Here is a 23,792-nt window from a genome sequence, read left to right on the forward strand (position 1 = left end):
GAGCAGAAAGGTGAAAGATAGAAAGGTCGAAAAACGAGTGAAGGAGCAGAGGGAGAGAAAGGGAAAATGGTCAGAAATAAGGCACAAAGCGCAGAGATGCAGAAAGGTGCAGAAAGGTGAAAGATAGAAAGAGTAGACAACAGAGTGAAGGAGCAGAGTGAGAGAAAGGAGACAGAGGTCCACTGGACCACCAGGGATGAGGCACTGGGAAACCTGCGGGTGGAGGAGGGCCTCGATCACCAACACTCAAGATTGCAGGGGCAAGGGCACCTCACTTAATAGTGGAGCTGCGAGGGAGGGAGAGCAATTTCACTGACAATGAGTCAGTGGTTCATGCATAAGGCCGCTCACCAACACATGTTTGTGTGGCAACAGAGGATTCGCATGTATTCTAGCTTTACTGTAATTGAAACAAGGAGTGCTCACGCAGGAGCCAGGTTTTAATCGGTCCGATAGTCATGATGCAGTCTCTGAAGTTACAATATAGAAGCAGTGTGTTAACCTCCTGGCAGCCTGTGCGGTCCTTTACTCACCATTCACCTTGATCATTGAAACAGATGGTTTATTTAGAAAACAAAGGAACCATAACAGTAGCAGAATAAACCACAGTATGCATATTTAACTCATTCTCCCCTTCCCCATTTCCCACCCCTGGGGCCTCCAATGCATTCCACAGCTAAGACCACATTAGTGTGGTTGCATTCGTACCAGGACTAAAGAAAGAGTAAAGTGTTACCGGAATATCACCTCAGTGCATTGGCATAAGGTGTGTCTCCGCCCGTGAGGTCATTATCTGTTCCCCCCGGGTGTCTCCCATGTCTCTCCCAGTCCATTTGTTGAAGCGCACAAAGCATCTGCTCCCAGTGAGCCGCTATAGTCTCGTATGGTATGAGCTCACCATCCCGGTATAAATCTCTGAGTGTGCGGATATCAGCCTCCCACCATTCCACAAGCACAGGAGCCGTAAGCACCCCTCCTCCGCTGGGGGATCCCCCCAGGGGTACTGCAGGTGCGTAAGGGGCAATATTTTTGGTGAGATATAGAGCCCTCTGATAGCATTTGTATGCCACCGCTAAGAGGAGCGGCGTCGGTCGCACAACGGTAGCGGCAGGGTGAAAGAGTCTGGTTATTCGTTCCAGCGAGTACGGCGGAAGTGTTGTGACCATATCTTCCCGACCCCTATCTGCCAGCCAGCGAGTGACCCATTGCAACTGAGCGGCAAGGGAGTAGTGTTTGAAGCAAGGAGCAGCTAGGCCTACCTGATCCGTCGGTAGATATAACTTCGCTAGTGCCAGTCTATGCCGAACGGTGCCCCAGATAAAGTCCCATATCATCTTAGTGAGCATGTTAAAATAGGCCGCTGGATTAAATAGGGGCAAATTAACGAAGTAGTACAGGAGATGAGGGAGCATGACCATTTTGGCGAACGTCACCCTGCCTGTGGTCAACTCCGTGGACATCCTTGTAGTCCTGCTACGCCCACTACGCCCAGTGTTAGACATCACAGTTAACATACATGTACTTTAGGCTCCAAGTCACTCATATTTGTATAGTGTGATCAAAGGAGAACAAATTCTGCTCTTGCTTCATGTAGCTATGTATGTCATTCTGAAGTGTACAACCACTACATTATGAGTTGTCTTCCATTTCAGTGGTCCCAGCTGGCCAAGAGGACCAGGACCCGCTTCAGATCAGGACATCGTTCAGTTACCAGAAGCCATGACCCCTCTTCACAACTAAAGAGGAAAAGGAAGAGGAGAAGGATAACCTTCAACATCAGAAGGCAGGGGAATTGCACCCACCCGGTCTCAGGAAGACCACACCTCAAGTGCTATGGACCGGTTGGAGGCTGAGGACATTGTAGGGGGGTTGAAGAACTGGACACCTCGGGCCATGGGGAGCAGATCGACTCTACCCCTGACTATTGACAACTTTCTTTTGGCAAGGTGTCCCAGGAGCAGCCCACACCACAACCTGAGCCTGCCATCAGTCCCTCCCTGACCCTAGAGGCCTCCATTTTATCAGGGTCTCCAGCTGCATCCTCTGCCACTAGTCCCACTCCAAGTGGCTGCAAGGAACACCCTAACCTAGGCCTCACCCCAAGACACCACACCGCTCGTGTTCAACCCAAACCCCTCCCTATATCGTAACTCATATGGCTGTATTCCAGGAACGTGATGGGGGCATGTGAGGGTCAGCCAAACATGTCCTCTCACATCATGCTGCAGATCTGTGATGAGGTGGTATGATGAAAGAGGAACTTGCAAGATCTATGGCCACCCTCACTGCCAGTGTCATTTCCTGCAGCCATGTTGTCTGTCCTAGCACAATGTCCCTCCCAACTACCCTCAATGTTCCCCCTGTACTTTGCCCCACACGGTTTCCCCCCGTACTCCTCATGTGTTCGAACCTCAAGTGGGGACTGGTTCTGCACTGGCCATCCAGGAGACTGCATCGGATTTGGAGGATCTGGACATTGTGGGGATGGTGGATGACCAGAAGGACAGTTAACTTTTTGGACTGTGACTTTTTTTTGGACATTTATTCACTTTGCCCCTTGTATATAGGCTGGTTCACCTGACGCTTCCTGATGTGTTTTATTTATGTTGCTCACCCCTCTCCAAGTCCCTTAGTCCATTCTGTTAAAAGAACATTATTTGCTTTCCTATCTCCCTTCCAAACCGAAACAAATCCATTTAATTTACATAAATTCATATTTGGAATCAAACTTTCTCTATCTTATTAACTTCATTGTAAATGTTGTGTTCAAAGTATAGACATATACCTTGGGAGTAGTTATTTGCAATGCACATGATAGCTTGTAGCACTGATGGGGTTACACTTTTACATGTGTCACTCACACACATTCCTCCCCACATCTCTAGGCCACCACAAGGATAAACATTTGGACATCAGTACATAATACGCAACTTAGTCTTGACTTGTTAGGACATTTATCTTTTATTTACACATATTCACTCAGGATGATGTTTTTCTGTGATCAAGAGGGATCGTACTTGCTACTTCACAAAGTTGGTGGTGAGGTTCGCTGTGAGTAAGTGTGTTTGTGTTGTTGCTGAGGTACAGGTTGGTGTGGTGCATCTGCCTGTACGGGGGACGTTTCTGGACACAGGCTGATGGTGTCTGTACAGTTGGTGGCAGTGCTTGTACGGGGGTGGTGGTGGATATGCAGGTGGGGGAATGACCGGACAGGGGGTGGTGGTGGATGCTCAGGTGGGGGAGTGCCTGGACAGAGGGTGGTGGTAGATGTGCAGGTGAGGGTAATGCCAGGACAGGTGGTAGTGGTGGATGTGTACTCTTGCAAGCCTGTGTAGTTTGTGGTACAGGTGTGTGGTTGTGATATGCTACAAGTAGATGTGATGGCTCCCCTCTCGGCGTTGACCTTGAAGGGAGACTTTGGATAAGTTCCCGCATGCCCTCCATCATCTTCATGGCCAAGGCATGGTGTCTTGCACTCTCTTCACCATGGATGGATACAATGTCATTGATATTTTTGGACATATCTTGCCAAGATCTATCCATCCTGTCCAACACATGGGTAAGTCTATCCACCACCTGAGGGATTTACTTTGTATTGGACCGATGACCCTCTGCCTGTGGGATATTTCTCATCATACCTGAGGTCCCGATTATCCTCTTTCTGTTTCCACTATTATTATTTTGGGACTAGGTTGGGAGTACATCACTCAGCCATAGCGCACAGTACAACACAGTGCCGCAGTTCAGGGACTAAATTGCTGCTTCTGTATTTCATGTATATGCCTGTCACCTTTTATACTGTCCAAGGAACACCAGTACCACAAGAACCTTGTTTCCCCCTTTCGAACTTGTGAATGATTTGGTGAACTGCTAGCAATTGCATTGCCTGTTGAATGACGGACGGATTCCTCTATTTTTTTAAAAGCTTCAGGCTGGCCGAAAGTGTGTAGTAGCATTCGTCTTTCCAATTTTGCCACCTGGCATTAACCTAATAAGCCACCTTTTCTTTTTCCATGTCCACCATAACTGAACTGTTGGTAACGCAAGTAGGGTCAGCACTTCTGCACACACTTGAAGAATGGGGAAGTTCAGGCTCCCCTGCCCAACACACATTACACACTGGTATTCTCTGCCACAGGCGCACAACACACTGAGCTGTCCCATGATGAACAGACCATTTGCAAATCTCTCACGCACAAACTCATGAATGGGGAAGTTAACTATAGAGAACTTTCAATAGAATGTTTCAAATATTGCTTCTCTTGTAACAATGGGACAGGAAGCAGCCTATGTGGCTTTCAAGTTCTGTAGAAAGAAAAATGAGTTGGTAAAATTATGCACAGAAAAATAAATACAATACTACATCTTATTGATAATACATGGAAATAACTTTTTGACGATAATTAACTAGATGACACATTTACGGCCTAAACATGGCGAACTTTGGTATGGGACATCTGCATTTATGCACATCAGCCCACAATATCACCACATTAGAAGGGCTTTAAATAGAACACAGTCAGCTCTGCTTCAACAGGCTCACAAAGAGAGTGTTAGTCGTCCCAATTTTGGCACCAACACACCACCACCACCCCCGTAGTGCAAAAGAAACTACTGACAGTGATACCTATAAATGTAGCACTTCTTGCCCAACTGGAAGAGGGAAGGCTTCACAGCCACTAAATCCAGATCATACCAGGATAAAGTGTTCTCACTAGCATGTGAAGAATTTTCAGAATTAATGGGAAAAGGTCCTGAGGCCCACGGTGCTTATGAGCTGCAATCCACAGCCCTAAGAAAAGATGGAATACAGGAACAGCCCCACCCCTCTCTAGATTATAGTTGGAATGTACCAAATGTATGTTCTCAGACTTCTTTCTAAGGGCCCAAAACACCCACATTGATAATGCCCCTGTGAAATGTGTCCCCCCCCACCAGTGGAGAAGAAAAATAAAGTAGCATATGCACATGTCTCATGGTTCTTAGCACATCTCATGCCGTTTACCAAAGACTTTCCGAAATTACGTGAAGAACAAAGAAGAAGGTACACAGAACTAATGAGACAGGAAGTGCGACAAATAGGTGGAATGGAATGCACACTAACTACATCCATTTTCCGGGACTACTAGATTTAAATAGAGCAACTATTGTCTCTCAATTAGCATGCTGGGAGCTGGCCACACCTGATTTTCAACTTCTAAGGCACAATAATACACTGGAAAGTGTGTTTCAGAATGCTCTAGGAGACCTGACCTCTCCTGGGGCACTTAGCACCCCTGATAATTTCGTACAGTAAAAAGAGTGAAAAACAATAGTTACTGAGAAATGTTCTGCCCAGCAAGGCCTTTGATATTATGATATATTGAAGGGATAAAAAAACTCTTTTCGACTGATTTTGAGATAACGATCCTGACTGGCCACAGACTCTAGGCATTGCGCCAAGACCAAACCACACACTACAACAGTTTTCTGTGGGTATGAATAGAACTGGTTAAAAAAAAGTATTCTTAGCAGCGGAGAATGGAAAGGAATACAAATACTTAACAAAGAGAAGTGTTATTTTGTGTATGTGCACTTTGGTAAGTTTTGGTGCAACGGTTTGTTTCCTAACATTTTCATTTTCAGATGCAAGAACGTCAAAGAAAAGATGTTTATTTGTCATACATGTCTGTTTTATGTCTTGCTTCATGGTATGTCTCTTGTCAATTGACATTGTAAGGGCCAGAGTGATGGCATCCACAGGTCCTCCACCCCATCTACCAGAGTCATTTTCAACAGGAGACATTTGCTGTTTTAAAGAACCAAAGATTGTATTACATTGCGCAAATAGCTACTTAATTAAAAAGCAGGGGCTACGTTTTATAGCAGGTATAATGGCAAGTATGTGTGCAGGCACATGTGAAACTCACGTAACTGAAATAGTATGTATGTAACTTTTTACACACCAACTACAGTTGCTATGCAGAAGGGGATTTGGATCTTTGGAATGATTTTGGAACTCATAATAGGGAAACACTTTATGGTACGCTTACCTGATGGACAGATGCGAGTGGGTTTCACTGCTGCAGCCAGGATGTCTTGCATACCCCAGGACAGTGTTGACTGCAGCACTGATGGTATCCTACCAGCTGCTGTTATGAGACATACATGTCCATATAAGTACACAGGATGATAGCAATGAGTTAACATGTAAATGTCATTGTCATTGACCATTGATATGCTATTTCTGGCCAGTGTGTGTCATGGATACCTCCTGAACTTTACATGTGGGCCCTGCTCACCAGCTTCAGTTGCCAGCTGTTACCTCCACACAGCTCTGACATCAATACAATAACACATTAACAGACAAATGTGTATGAGAAGGTAACTGATATTTGAAGGAAGGGGATAATTATGCTGAACGCCTCTGCCTACATTTGATTACACCTTCATTGTTAGGCCCATCATGCCTGATCAGTATGATGGTATCTGTTGACAAATCTAAAGGAGTGTACATCATCATGCAGACCAGTTTCACATTTGCACATCAGATCATATCATTGCATTGGAGACTTTTAAGATCTGATAGTCAGGTACAATTTGTGGCACATTTGTGCTTCCCTCCCCATGAAGTCACAACGTCCATTTAGGACTCTGAGATCACACATTTGTTATGTTCAATCGTTGTGTTATCTCTGTTCCTGATACACATGTACAACATCATGGTAGAACTTAGCTATCAATGGATGATGTCTTGTACAGCACACATCCTAACCTCATATATTATCCTGTCACTTATATGTGGTAATACTGTATTAGAGGAGGCAAGCTGAAATACATATTGTAGTAAAGTAAAGCTTGAATGTTTGCCGCCTACTCTGGATTTGCGCTTTGCAGTTCTGCCACCAGGTATATATGTTTCATTTCCCCTACATCCATGTTAGAAGCCCGTACACCCTTCCCAAAATAACACAACCTAAGTGGCATCAGTGCAACCCTCATCCTCACCAATTTCCATACATTTTGTTCCCTGTGATTTTCCTTGAGAGAGTTTTCATATCATTGACTTACTATCCAGTTGTGGCTACTCCACTTCATATGACACAATATTGTCTATTAAGTACATATTGCACTCACTTGCCATACATTTAGTGTCATACTTTCACTAGCCCTTATAGTGTGATAAGGTAGGTGGTAAAATGCCATGCGTGGGAATATTGTGCTGAGGGACAACAGTGTTGTTGAACACATATAACAGACATTATTTCCACATTTCATAAGCATGAGGATTCAGGTACATCATTCTTGGGTTTACTTACCAAGGTCCCGCATCTGCCCAGTGTGTGGTTCCTGACCAGATGTCACAGCCAACCTTGAACCTTGTAACATATGTCACTCTAGGGACTGGAATCCTGGATGACATCATTGGACCTACAAAGATATCTGTGTTTGCCAGTTAACATTCCAGTTGTCACATGTGATGCACTCGATTTCAGAGTCCAGTTCACAGTTCTGGCACTGTTGATGGAATACATGTAATGAACCCGATTCACAAAGGTAAACTGAGACAAAAAACGAACTTCATGTCTTTCCGTATTCACAAAGGGCATTTACCACTTGTAAATGTCCTTTCTGAATAGCACAAGTCATAAATGTAGACTTTAGTCTGAGTTTACCTTTGTGAATCAGGCCCAATATGTCCATCTGTTAACTGCTGACAATGTAGGCTTTTGGACCCTCTCCTGACCAGTTTTACTTATGAGTTTGTGAGGGTTGTATGGCTTGCTGTGGATGATGGTATTTCCTCCAACAAATGCAGGGACCTCTGCTACAGTGGATGACGTACTCTGGAAAAATGTGTCAACAGAGGAGAACAGGGAAAAGTCAGCAACACAAACATGTACATGTGCAACTTCTCAGAAATTTCCTCACTGCATCTACATGCTAACAGTAGTGCTAAGTGCAGTCACAGCCAGTGCAGGTAGGAGTATTGGGGAGGTGGGGGGGGGCATGGTGGGGTAGGGGATATTAGACAGATGACGGAATAGCGAAAATCAATTTAAAAATAAGAAAATCACTCACCTTGTTCTCAGTGATGCGGCGAGCACAAGATAAGTGGTTTTGATTCATATTTTTATTTTATGTTCCCTATTACATTGTCTGTTGATTTCCTCTTCCCCGCCCCACAGCTCATACCTGCCCCAGCCACTGCTGGATAAGTGGAAGGGGCACTTTGTCTATTGCTATTTACCAGTGTTAGGTATATGTGCCAGCAGTACTGGGCCCTTGTTTTTGATAGTGGGAAAGGGATTTGCCATTTTCATATCAAAGGATTCTGGGACTTGTGGTGCAACGTACAGAAGGGGACATATGAGGCTCTGACTCACTATGATTTTATACATACTTGGGACAACTTCCTTAGTCACAATTGTGGTGCAATGCAGACAGACATTTTATATTGTTGTTCTTGTCATCACATTTACCTGGCATCACATTGTGGACATCACTCACAGGCAGCCCATGGAGCATGTGGGGGTGTATGGTATTGAGGACATCTTACTCTCGTGTGCTGAGACAGAGACGGGGCCCGGATTGGAAACCAGGGAGAATTATGGCCACCTCAATCCAGGCAGACTCATCCTTCCCCACCTCTTCTCGTCCTGCCACTTCTTCTTTATGTCAGTGACAGTGCAGACATCCTCCGTCAATGCTGTGACTGCAGTGGCTAAATGCTGCCCTAGGGCTGCCTTCTGTGTGCCACTGGTGCTGTAAGGGGAAAACCATGGAGCCATTTGTGATGCCTGACAATAATCTCCAAGATCATGGTGGTCTCCTCATCTGAATAATTTGTCTTCCTCCTCTATTGTGCATGGACAAACCTGGTCCTTGTTCGTGTGCTGCTTTTATGTGGTTTGTAATGCAGGTCTTGCAGGTGGTGTCAACTGACTTTATCCGGTCCAAGCAGGGGGGGGGGGGGGGGGTTGGTAAGCAATTACACAGGTGTTTAGCATTGAGAACAATAACCATCCAGGCCCGAGTGCGGAGATTCAGGCCCTGGTGGGGAGAGATTCTAGCCCGGGTGAAGAGATTCTGCCCTGAATGCAGAGATTCCAGCCCGAGTGCGGATGTAAAGATACAATTCGGAAATGTGAATATCAAAAGTCGTAAGTGACTTCTGTCAACACCAAAACTCGTAAAGTCAGACTTTTGGCTCAGTTTACCTTTGTGGAATCGGCCCGTAGTGTTTAAACATGGATTATGTCTACGAGTGCAAACTGTGTGTGTGCATTCTCGCTGCCAGGATTACTTGCCTTGTAAAAGTTATTTGTCAAACGATTAATCTGTGTTCAAGTACACATAACTCACCTGTCAGATACACTGGGGTATGATATAAAACACACTGCTGTGTGCTTAAAAGATTGAGAGATGTCCTCTTGAGTTTTAGTAATTAAGCCATGTACTTACAGACCCCTATGCCAAGCACTACATAGATGAAACCATCCGTAATGCAGCTGACATACATCTTTCCAAAGCAGGATTCCTGTCTCTTTTTCCAATCATAGAGCAACAGAGGGACTTATACATTCACTCACATACAGACAATTTGCTTATTAATGCACTAGTATCAAAAGCAGTTGCTCAGACACCTACACAATCCTCTATTCCCCAACACAGGCACTAGGTATTTGTTGGCCACTTACATATCTTTGAATCTCAGACCTGCGGAAACACGGCACCGCGAATACAGTGCTTTCCCTTAATATGGGGCGATCTTTACTATAACGGTGTACAGGATTATTAGATGCCACACCGCTTGCTGTTTCTCCGTACATGGAAGATTAATAACCTTGAATAATCTAGCTGTTGCTGTAGGAGCGACAACCCGATTGCTTTGTGACCTGTACAATCAACGGTTCACTCTAGCCCTGACGAAGTCCCCTTGGGGACGAAACGCGTTGGCTGAGGCATTTTTAACATTTAAAATAAAGGAACTTTTTCAAAATTATTTTGCTGTCCATGAACCAGTCCTTTCGGTGCACCATCCTTCATTCACATCTATCCAGAGAAATAGTCCTTTAAACATAGGTCAGGCCTGGTCGTGTAGACCCTTTCTTTGCACTCTCATAGCCAGTTTCACTAAACGTGTAAAACCTGTTTAGCAAGTCTTATATGCACGTTTTAGTATAAATAACTATCCTCTGATATATGCTGTATTGAGAAGTGTGCTTTTGAGTTTCACAAACTTACTCATGCACATTCAGACCCTTATAGCAAGCACTACATAGATGTTATCATCAATAATGCAACTGTCATACACATTCCAAAGCATACAGCCTGTCTGTCACTCACATACTCAGAATGTACTTATCTATGCAGGAGTATGAAAGGGATTTGCACACGTACCTACATACTCCTGTATTCTGTAACATAGGCAGAGAGATATTTGTTAGGTCACTTACATATATTCACCAGTGAGGTGGTCGAACAGAAAGTCACATACTGGTACATTTACTTAAGCATGTCATGGCATTGCTGTAGCTGCATCCCTACACTCACTCAGATATGTAGGCAAGTAGTGACACAACGTCATCATGTATCGAGGTAAATAGTCTTCTTAACATGAGTCAGGCCTACTCGTGCAAATCCTGTCTGTGCACTCCCGCTGCCAGCTTCTCTTAGCAGGCAAAACCTATTTGGCAAGTCTTATATGCATGTTTCAGTAGACATAACTCTCCTCTGAGATATGCTGTAAGTATGCCATAGGCATGCTGCATTGTGTTTATAAGAATGAAAAGTGTCCTTTTGAGTTTTAGGAACTTACTTACTTATGCTTTAGGAGACCTTTAAAGCAAGTACTACATAGAGAGTATCATCGAAAGTGCAAGTGTAATGCATATTTACAAAACATACATCCAGTCTGTCACCCAGTAATAGAGTGACTGAGATACTTGTACATTCACTCACATATTCAGCATGTACTCTTCTATATAGGCGAATGAAAGGCATTTGGAGACACACATACATAACCCTCTATTTCCTAATACAGGCAATGTGGTATTTATCAGGCCATTTACATACACATTTAGAGAGCCTCTGGGGTAATAAAACAGACAGCCACATACTGCCACATCTACTTAAACATCTCATTACACTGCTATAGCTGGACTCCTACACTCACACAGATATGTAGGCAAGTAGTAACCCAACCTCGTCATCCATCCAGAGAAATAGTCATTTAAACATGGGCCAGGCCTACTCATGCAGACCCTGTGTGTGCACTCTCAATGCCAACTTCACTTGGCATGTAAACGCTGTTTAGTAAGTCTTATATCCATGTTTTAGTAGACATAACTCTCCTCTCAGGTATGCTCTTGGTATGCCATAAAGTATGCTGCTTTCTGCTTGAAAGATTGAGAACTGTCATTTTGAGCTTTAGGAACTTAGTGATGAACTTGCAGACCCCTATGGCAAGCACTACATAGACCATCCATAATGCAACTAACATGCATCTTTTCAAAGCATAGAGCTTCTCTCTCTTCCCACTCACAGAGCGAGAGTCAGTGTTATACATTTACTCACATAATCAAAAACTGCATATGTATGCATTTTTATCAAAGGCAGTTGCACAGACACCTTTATATCCCTATATTCTCTGACAGTGTCACTAAAGTACATTTCAAAGTACTTCTATAGCTGGACTCCTACAGTCACTCAGATATATAGGCAAGTAGTAATACAACCTTATCTAACATCCAAATAAATAGTCCTTTAAAGATAGATGAGGCCTTCTCGTGCAGATCTTGTTTATCTTTAAATGTATATATAAGGACCTCTGCTATTATTTTTTTTGTTCCCAGGGCAGGGAAATTACAATTGTTAAAGAAGAGCTCCCTAGGCAATTATTGGTCTATTGGATATATAAGATTATCATTTGTAACTACTAAGAGAAGACTCAGTGTACAATAACAATCAATAAAACATCTTTTTATTCATATCAAATCATTTTAAAATAACATCGTACAAACTATTTTACTTTTTAGGATAAGTATATGTAGGACATTGACATCAAATTAAAAAACAGCATTGGAAACAATGATAAAGCATTTTCCAAATATATGAGAAAGCTAAAGCTGTAAGTCCTGTACAAATGGTCTATATAAGATAAATCTTCATAATCAAAATTATGATTATGAAGATTCATCCTTAAAGCAAAAGCCACACAATTTTACTTTTATATTTATTGTATTTTTGATTTAAATTTGCATTGTTCGTTCAAATAACTTTATTCGATTCGATTGGATCATAAAAATTTGCATACATACATTAAAAAAGCAAGACAGAATATACATAGGAAAAATGCGTGCAAAGATTAAATATACAGTACATCTATTTTATTTTCCTAGGTCATATTATCCCAGCATTCATTCCAGAAGTTTGAAGAAAGACCTCCTACCGTTCTACAACATATTTATACAAGATAAAAAAAACTAATATCACTAGAATGTATATTTATACATTAAATAACAAGATTTAATACACATAGGAAAAATTGTGTGCAAAGATTAAATATACAGTACACCTAATTTATTTTCCTAGATCATATTATCCCAGCAGAGATTCTTGGAATTTGATGGAAACCTCCTACCATTCCACAACATATTCATGCAAGATAATAAAAACCTCTAAAATCACTAAAATTTAAATGCATTTTATGATTCATAGCGTTTCCCGATTATAAGTGCAGTTCTAATGAAGTTGAGCACAGCGCTGCAGATGGCTGCAGTTGATAATGACCGCAAATAATTAAAACCCTCCTGATAGGAACAGGGACAGATTTCCTTTAAAATGGGCTTGATAAAACATGCCCTTGGCTCTTTATAAAGTGTGCAAAACAACATAAAGTGCATTGTACTCTGATGGGCTAAATTATTACAGGTACAGGGGGTTAGTCTCTCACATCAACCTGCCTGATTTGGGAAAGCCACAAGAAAGCGCAATGTGCAAAGACGAATCTGGTCATTAGGAAACGTGATTGAACGTGCATGGTAAAAGACAAGTAAAATTGTTGTTGACTTGGAAACAAACAATCTAGTAATCCATGATCTGGGTTAGACATATATAATTCAGTACAATATGCATTTTTTATGACCTGTTTCATTTTTTGTTGGATTCCCTCTGGATTATCATAGTCATTTTCCAAGCCTATTTCATAAAAACTATCTTTGATATAACGTAGCCAAGGAAGTGACAATGCGTTATCAAGATTTATACAATCTCTAAGGGGTAACTGGTCATAATATTGATTCCAAAATATCGAATGGACAAAATATCGAGTATTAAATATCGAGTATAGGGAAATATCGAAAGTAAGAATATCGAGGTATCAAATATCGTTTAATGTAATAGTAATAAAATATCGAATACAAAAATATCTAGTCAAAAATATCGAATAGTCTTAATATCGTTTTCTTAGTGTTGTTAAAAATATCGAAAATATAAATATTAAGGGGGCCATTAGGATGGCAGGCGGGCTTTGCCCGCCCGCCACCCTAACGGGAAACGGGACCGCCCGCCTCAAGGGCGGGGGTCCCGAAATGTGCATTAGGATGCGCCCGCCACAGTGGCGGGCGCAATCCTCATTTTAACATTGTGGCGGGCGGTGCTCACTGCACCGCCCGCCACAATCTGAAAAGCAAATGCACGCATTTGCAAACAGGAAGCGGCAGGCACCCCGCGGTGCCTGCTGCTTGGAGTATGCAAATGCGGGGGGTACCACAGGTACCCCCCCATTGCAACGAACACCTCGGCCAGCACCAGGGGGGCCCGCAGGGGGCCCGAACCAAAGACCGCCTGCGCGGAAAGGCGTGACAGAATGCCCATTGTAATATGGCTGCCGGTGTCTAACAAACACCGCCACCATTGCGGCCGGGGCGGAAAACAGGCGGGCGGTGATTTTCACCGCAGGGGTCCCCCCTGCCATCCTAATATGGCGGGGGGGAATTTGGCAATGGATGTCGGGCGGATTGCCTCCGCCAGGCCGGCGGTGGCTACCGCCAGCCTGGCGAAGGCAATCCGCCCGACATCATAATGGACCCCTAAGTGTTAATAATATAAAAAAAACACACAAAAAAATTAGTAAAAGAATATAAAACAATAAATATGTTATATTTAGTCAATATTTCTAATGTAATAAATGTGTAATTTGTTAAAAAAAAAACGATTAGGGACGGGATGTTGGGTTAATAGAGGATAAGGGTGGGGAGTAATTTAAAAATATGTAGGCTAAATAATGAAATGTTTGTATAAAAGTAAAAATAGAAATTTTTTAAAACATTTACAAAAATTAAAAAAAATTAAAAATTAAAAAAAAAATATTAAAATGTTTTAATATATATAACAATTATAAAATGAATTAAAACATTTAGAACGTTAATGTTTAGGAGCGGGATGTTGGGTTATTAGGGGATAAGGGTGGGGAGTATTTAAAAAAATTGTATGAAAAATTATTAATAAATTGTATTAAAAATAAAAATACATTTTTAAAGATTTTTAAAAAACTTTTGTAATTTTTTTTTTTAATTAAATATTAAAATAATAAATTAAAAATAAAAACTTTTGAACGTTAATGTTTAGGAGTGGGAAGTTGGGTTATTAGGGGATAAGGGTGGGGAGTAAATTAAAAATAAATTATAAAAAAATATATAATTTGTTTCAATAATATATAGATCAATTGAATAAATAATGAATTTAATTGAAAAACTAAAAAACATTTTTTTAAATTTCAAATTTTTTTTCAAAATTGAAACATTTAAAAAAAAATTAATTTTTTTTTAGAAATTTAAAAAATAAATGTAAATATTAAGATATAATTAGAAAAACAATAGGAAAAAATTTAAAAATATAATAAATATTTCACATTTAAAATGTATGGAAAATAAAATTTTAAATTTAAATTTGAATTTTTTACAATATTAAATAATATAATGTTTTAAATAGAAATAAAACTTTATAACCTTAAGAATATGTCAAATAAATATAATTTTTATATAAATTTTAATAAAAATTTGATGAAAATTTTAAAAGCATAAATGATAAAAATAATTAGGTAATACAAATACAACATTAATTATTATAATATTAATAAACATAAGAAATAATAACATTAAAAAACATATAAATGCAATAAATATAAATGATAAATTAGGAAATAGAAAAAATAAAATTGAATTATATGTAAATAGCAAAACAAAATAAATCACTACCATATATTGCATGTATTATTAATAATTTAGATTGTCCACTGTTTTCATAGAAATATAGGGGTCGATTCCGATCCCGTAAAAAGCGCTCCGAATGGTCGTACGGAGCATTTTTTTCCGTACGAATCGTACATGTAACCGTCTCCGTACGAACGTCGTAGTACGATCCACACCCGATGCAGCTATCCGTCCGAATCGTACCAGGGACCGTACGAATGAAATCCCCGTACGAATTGCTCTCGGAAGCCGCTGTACCCGACGTTCATACGTTTCGCGGCTGCTTTTTACGACCCGGCAAGTACGATCCGTGTTGTGTACGCTCCGTACGACCCTTTTTCTACGGGAGCTGGAAACTGTCGTACAGTCAGAGTTTGCCCCGAAACAGGTACGGAATGGGCCCCCTGGGTACGGCGCGTACCCTCCATGATCGCAGGGGTACGCGCCGTACCCCTGCGATCATGGGGGTACGTGCCGTACACCCAGCATACAAGGGGTACGTGCCGTACCCCATGTATGCTGGGTGTACTCCACGTACCCCCATGTACGCTGGGTGTATGACACGTACCCCCATGATCGCAGGGGTACGGCGCGTACCCCTGCGATCATGGGGGGTACGCGCCATACGGTGTGTAGGTGATCGTGCACTTTTCCGTACGAATCGACGTGGACCGTACGAATAGCGTCCGGGTCGCCCGATCGGGATCGGAATCGTCCGGTCGTACGGCGTCCGTACGAGTCGTACGGATATGGCTCCGGATGCGAGTCGTACGGACGGAGATTTTTAACGGATCGGAATTGACCCCATAGTGTGAATGTAAAATTAAATTAGGATGTTTTTACAACGTTTATAATAAAATATGCAAATATTATGATAACTAATATATATATAAATATATTAGATCATTAGAAAATATTGAGGAAATAGTATGAAAATTTAAATAAATTAATATAATTATAAAAATAACATTACAAATTTAAAAAAATGCAAAGTTTATTTAATTTATCTAAATATTCTGATTAGTTAAACATTTATGTAATAACATTTTTAACACTGTAAAATACCATATCATAAGAAATTGGAAAATGTATATACATTTATAAAAGGTCAGTGTCCAGCACATTACATGGTATTTAATTGACTGAAGTTGGAATAGTAAAATATAATGGGTCAGTGTCCAGCACCTTCCCTGATATTTAACTGACTGGAGTTGGAATAGTAAATTATAATGGGTCAGTGTCCAGCACCTTCCCTGATATTTAACTGACTGGAGTTGGAATAGTAAATTATAATGGGTCAGTGCCCAGCACCTTCCCTGATATTTGTATGACTGGAGTTGGAATAGTGAATTATAATGGGTCAGTGTCAAGCACCTTCCCTGTTATTTAACTGACTGGAGTTGAAATAGTAAATTATAATGGGTAAGTGTCCAGCACCTTCCCTGATATTTGTCTGACTGGAGTTTGAATAGTAAATTATAATGGGTCAAAATCCAGCACCTTCCCTGATATTTGTCTGACTGGAGTTGGAATAGTAAATTATCATGGGTCAGTGTCCAGCACCTTCCCTGATATTTGTCTGACTGGAGTTGGAATAGTAAATTATAATGGGTCAGTGTCCAGCACCTTCCCTGTTATTTAACTGACTGGAGTTGAAATAGCAAATTATAATGGGTAAGTGTCCAGCACCTTCCCTGATATTTGTCTGACTGGAGTTGGAATAGTAAATTATAATGGGTCGTTGTCCAGCACCTTCCCTGATATTTTACTGACTGGAGTTGGAATAGTAAATTACATTGGGTCAGTGTCCAGCAACTTCAATTATATTTATTTGACTGTATTTTCAGTAGTATATTTCATTGGGTAAGTCTTCACCACCTTCTTATTTTTCTATGAAATTTAATAAAGTGGGAATAGTAAGTTATATATATGTTAAAAATCTATCTCAAAACCAATATTAATAAAAAATCTGAAGTAATTTATTTTTATTTTTAATATTTGTAATGGTACATGAAGTTTTACATTTTTTTCTCTAATCATATTTTTACACATTTTTACATAACAGTTTATTTATCTTTTAAAAATAAGTAGACATGGAGGTTTAGAAATTTTTTATTGTCAATTTGAATTTATAATATGTACAGTACAGTATACAATATTTGTCACATTTTACTTAAGTAGTTACTTAAATAGGATGTATTACATTACATTTATTTATATTCATAAATGTAGTACATTTTTACACAATGATCTTTTTGACAATATTTCGACAATAAATTATAAACTGTTGTTCTTGACATTTGGTAAAGAGATTGTATTACTTACAACATATTTTTAAAACTTTTTTTAAAGCATATTACAAATTTATTTAATAATGTTAATATATTATATATTAATATTATTAAATGTACATGTTGTATATAGATATAACTATAAACTAATAAGCAAGTAAATATTTATTGTTATAATTTTAAATCTAAATAGACTTTTAAAGACTTTGGTACATATTACATACAATGTTCTTAATCGAAATAGATTGTAGAAATAATTATTATTACATGTATATAAATCTTTTAGGAAAAAACATTATTCCTAATGCTATATCAAATAGAAAAACATTTAGTTAGTTGGATATAATGTTTGATGAGTAATTTACATACATGTTTGGAATTATTAATAATAATAATTAATATAGTGTATTAATTATTAAAATTAATTTACAATTGTGAAAAAAATATATTTTTGTTTATAAAATAACATATATATAATCAACAAATATTAAGTCACATTTATATTTCTCATTGTATTCATTTACAAATGACATATATAAATATTATTAATAATAATAATAAATAATATTATTTATTTATTAAGATTATTAATTTAAAAATGGAATATAGTTGTAGAGTCACTTAAATAAAGGAAAAATATATATAATATATAAAAATTCACATTACATATGTTTTATGTATTTATAGCAATGTTGATATATTTTTACTATATTAATATTAAATAATATTATTAAAATATTTTTTAATATTAATTAACAAAGGATATTTATCTAATAATAATTTTAAATGCATTAGTTAATTGTGTATAAAATGATAACTGTAGGTATATGTTTTATTTCGACTTAGAACATTGTATTTAGTATGTTTAAGTTGCTAATATTGTTTCAAGGGGACTACTTTTTTACCGCGTAAGGTTATTTAGCTTCATTCAGGACTGGAGAAGCTCGGGGTTGGAAGCTGCGTCGCGTTGAGAAAGGTAAGGTCTATTTTAAGTAATATTTCTTAGAGAGTAGTAGTGTTTGAGTGTATATTAGAGGTTTGTAGAGCTATTGTGTGTATGTAGTCGTTGTTTTGCTATGTTTTAGGTGAAAAATCGTTTTTACGGAGGTGTCGTGAGTGTTTTAGGCATAGTGTAGTTTAATGCTTTGGATATTATTATATGTGTATTTAAATGCTTTACATTACTGTTTATGTTTATTTGGAAATGTATGGGCCTTTGTGTGGGTGGGTTTCTTTTCTGTATGCTTTTTTACAGGTTCCGGTATTTGGCTGTTTCTTTCCGGGGAAGGATACGTTTATTTTTGGAGAAAAGAGTGTATTAATTTTAAATCTAATATTTAAAACTCTCTCTCCTCTTTTCGTGCTTTCATGGAGCGATTTTTAAATGTATTTAATATTTTTCGGGTTTTTATGGCTATCCGTTTGGAATGGAGTTAGAGAACATAATGGGTTTATTTTTAAACTAAGTGTGTGTATGTTCTTTTTTTAAATAAAGTCAACACACTTTGTTTAGTTCCGCCTTCCTGGAGCGATTTCTATATTCTTTACCTGTTTTTCGAGTTTTGAGGGTATCGCATTGGATTGGGAGAAGAATATGCTTTTTAATTTTTAACAAACATGTGTGTATATCACTTTAGATATTAAAGTTACCACACTTCTTTAATCGGGAATTCCTGGAACATTTTCTTCTATTTTTACTTGTTTTCGGATTTTTGAGTCATTCGAAATTTGGATTTCTAATGGATTGCCAAGGGATTGGATGGATTATAAGTGGCTATATTACGTCTTCTTCTGTGATATAAATTGTAAGTTTTTTACTTCTATATTATTAGGGTGGGAAATGTAATTTTTAATGTTATTGTAAAATTTGATATCATAATACATAGTGCATATTTGTCTACAAATTGTTTTGTAAATGTTTATAAATCTGTACAACAAATATGTAATATTTCTTATGAAACCAAAATGTCAAGATTTTGTTACATTTTAAGAAAATAGTAGAAACTATTGTTATTTTTTGACAGATAATTTACAGTAGGGTTTTTGCTATTAGGGATAGGTAGTCTAGACCTCTTGTTGAAGGATATAGTGTGACCTGGCTTTGAAGTAGTCGGAACATTTGTTTTGTTTGTTTTGTTAGTTTAGGACCTATTTGTGTTACAGATTGTTCAATTCGTAGCTCTTGGTAGCTTTGTTCTTTTAGTAAAGCTTGTATTAGATTGTGGAAGGTGGGTTTTCCTCTGCTAGTGGTAGCTTGGAATGCATTGTGCCATCCTTCTACACTGTTGTTTGTTTTTGCCTCTTGATTCAATGTACTTAGATATACATTCCACCAAGCTATGTGGAATTTAGGTTGCCATCTGTGTCCAGATCTATGTAACCTTCCCACCCAAGTATCTTCAAAGTAGTCTAAAAGTGGGGCTAATTTGTCTTCATATTTCTTGTAGTATGGACTGTCAAATAGCATATTATAATGTACTGCTACGTCAGTAACAGGGACATGGGATAGTTCAATTACATTTTTTATTTTATATGCAAAATTGCTATCTGTTGCATATTGGATGCTTAATGTGGATTTTTGGAGATGTCTCCATATGCCTTGGTTAAAATGATAATAGCAACCTTGTATTGCTGTGTGGGGAAATGTTTTTAAAATGCTATTGATCATTGCTAGCTCGAAATCAATAATTATTTTCTGCGGAAAATAATTATTAGTTCATTTTTTATTACATTTAGCATTTCTGTATATGTGTTTTGTTAGGTAACAAACAGTAAATAAATGGTGTATTGTAATGATGGTACAATCCATGTATGCTATACAGTTGGTAGAATGGTTTAGGACATGGTTTAAAAGTCCCATCCATCATCCAGTGCTCGCATTGTTGTAGTTTCCTTAAATTTGTTGCAGTAGCAAACATTATAATTCTGTTAGTAGAGCTTTCGTTGTCAAATAGTACAAATGTATCCTTATTATGGGGTCGATTCCGATCCCGTAAAAAGCGCTCCGAATGGTCGTACGGAGTTTTTTTTTCCGTACGAATCGTACCCGTAACCGTCTCCGTACGAACGACATAGTACGATCCACACCCGATGCAGCTATCCGTCCGAATCGTACTAGGGACCGTACGAATGAAATCCCAGTACAAATTGCTCTCGGAAGCCGCTGTACCCGACGTTCATACGTTTCGCGGATGCTTTTTACGACCCGGCAAGTACGATCCGTGTTGTGTACGCTCCGTACGACCCTTTTTCTACGGGAGCTGGAAACGGTCGTACAGTCAGAGTTCGCCCCGAAACAGGTACGGAACGCCCCCCCCCCCGGGTACGGCGCGTACCTCCATGATTGCAGGTGTATGCGCCGTACCCCAGCGATCATGGGGTACGTACCGTACTGGTCTGAAATAGGTATCAGAAGTCAAAATGAAATACTACGTAACACAGTTGAGCTTTTCTTCCCCCCTTAGCAGTGCATCAGAGGGATCAGTTAAAGGCATACCAGCAGCAGCTCCTCTACTAAGGTGGAGGAGCATCGCCCTACCTGCTCAGCAGCAGGTAAACACAGAGTAATAAAATGGACATTACCATTTTGTTATTCCATGTGCCGCCAGGCGCACTAGCACAAGTGTGATGGTCGGGTAGGGGGCTGGTCAGATTCCTGCAGATTGCAGGATGATATTTGCAGGCGCCCAGTGCGCACGTCAGATTGGCATGCTGCCTACAGCTGGCCTATCCAACATGCGCATGCAAGAGCCAGTAATCCAAGGGTTGTAAAACAGTAGGGGGTTGCAGGCACATGTCACCAGCCACACAATGAGCACTGGGTTAACCTGCCTCACCCATTCCAGGAGCTGCTCTTATTCTGAAAACAGCATGAGTGCTGCAGCAACAAATGATGGATGGAATGCTGAATAAATTGAACATTAAGCCCCCTGACAAGAGATCTGGGTTAAATCCATTGTTGTTTTGCTCACTCTGCCACCCCAGTTTGGACCCATCCATATGAAAATAAGTCTTGACCCTGCTCCTTATGGGAACAGTCCAGCCCGAACTGCCAAGCCGGGTCTTTCTTGGACCAGAAACAAGCTTCCGGCACCGGTTTCAGGGTATCACCCCCTCATCAGCCAGGCTAGCTTGAATCTACTGGCACAGCAAGCAAGGGACCCACATCTGGGCATACCCATACCACTTAGGGTGAAAAATGCTGCAGCAACAAATGATTTGTGGAATGCTTAATAAATCAAATATTCACTTCATGTAAAGAGATCTGGGTTAAAACCATTGTTCTTTTGCTCATTATGCCACCCCAGTTTGCACCCAGCCATATGTAAATCAGCCTTGATCCTGCTCTTCATGGGAACACTTCAGCCTGAACTGCCAAACTGGGTCTTCCCTGGACCGGAAACAAGCATCCTCGGAGTGGTTTCGGGCTTTCACCCCTCATCAGCCAGGCTAGTTTGAATCCAGTGGCACAGCAAGAAGGGACCCGCGTCTGGGCATACATATCCCACGTAGGACGACAAACGCTGTTGCAACAAATGACGGACAGAATGCTGAAAAAATAAAACATTCACCCCCAGTCAAAAGATTTGGGTTAAATCCATTGTTCTTTTGCTCACTACCCCATCCCAGTTTGGACCCAGTCATATGCAAACCAGTCTTGACTCTGCCCCTCAAGTGAATAGTCCAGCCTGAAATGTCAAGCCAAGTGTTCACTGGACTGGAAACAAGCATCATGGGACTGGTTTCTGGGTATCACCCCTCATCAGCCAGGCTAGCTTGAATCCAGTGCACAGCCAGCAAGGGACCCACATCTGGGCATACCCATCCCACTTAGCGAAAAAAATGCTGCAGCAACAAATGATGGCCGGAATGCTGAATAAATCAAACATTCACGCCCCTCGTCAAAAGATCTGGGTTAAATCCATCGTTCTTTTGCTCACAATGCCACCCCAGTTTGAAGACAGCCATATGCAAACAAGTCTTGACCCTGTCCCTTAAGGGAACAGTCCAACCCGAAATGCCAAGTCTGGTCTTCCCTGGACCGGAAACAAGCATCCTGGAACTGGTTTCAGGGTATCACCCCTCATTACCCAGGCTAGCTTGAATCTAGTGACCTAGCGAGCAAGGGACCCACATCTGGGCATACCCATCCCACTTGGGTAGAAAAATGCTGCAGCTACAAATAATAGACGGAATGCTGACTAAATCAAACATTCACCCCCAGTCAAGAGATCTGGGTTAAATCATGTATTTATTTGCTCAGTACGCCACCCTAGTTTGGACTCAGCCGCACGCAAATCAGTCTTGACCCTGCTCCTCATTGGAACACTCCAGCCCAAACTGCCAAGACGGGTCATCCTGGGACCGGTTTCCGGGTATCCCCCTCATCAGCCAGGCTAGCTTGCATCTACCATGAGAAGCAGGGTAAAGACTGATTTGCATATGGCTGGTTCCAAAGTAGGGTAGCATAGTGAGAAAAATAACTATGGATTATACCACCCAGATTTCTTGACTGAGGGTGAGTACTCCGATTTCTTAAATGGGGGATAGTGGTTGAAAAGTCTCTGCACTCCATCCATTATCTTGTTGTGTTTTCTTTGAAAACAGCATAAGAGCAGCTCCAGGATTGGTTGGATTGGCATGCAGGAACTTATCCACCTTCCTTCCTTTTTCTGCTCATCGTCCTGGAGAGGAGAGACACTGGCCAGTAGCATCACGGTGAGTTTTTCAGCGCCGAGCGTCAGCAATTGTCAAAGTTACTAGTCACCCCTGAAGCAAGCAACAATGATCTAAATAGTCTAACTCAGGTACTAAGGCCCCCATTAGGATGGTGGGCGGACTTTGCCCGACTGCCACCCTCGCGGAAAACGGGACCGCCCGCCAGCTGAGTGGCGGTCCCGCACTGCATATTAGTATGCGCCCACCACAGTGGCGGACGCATCATGCTTTTTTAACATTGTGGCAGGCGGTGCTCTCAGCACCGCCCACCACAATGCTAAAAATTCATGTATGCTTTTGCATACACAAAGCGGCAGGCACCGCGCGGTGCCTGCCGCATTGTGTATGCAAATGCAGGGGGGTACCACAGGTACCCCCCATGTGCACCGCCCACCCCCCCTTCACCATGGGGGCCAGCAGGGGGCCCGCGAAGTGAAGACCGCATGCCTTTCCGTGGCGGCATTGCTGCCACGGAAAGGCATCTGTTTAACCCCTTCAGTGCTAATGACAAGGGTAACTCGTCATGGAGTTTCCATTGATTTCAATG

This window comes from Lissotriton helveticus, chromosome 3_1 (genome assembly GCF_964261635.1).
Source record: "Lissotriton helveticus chromosome 3_1, aLisHel1.1, whole genome shotgun sequence".
Classification (NCBI taxonomy): domain Eukaryota; kingdom Metazoa; phylum Chordata; class Amphibia; order Caudata; family Salamandridae; genus Lissotriton; species Lissotriton helveticus.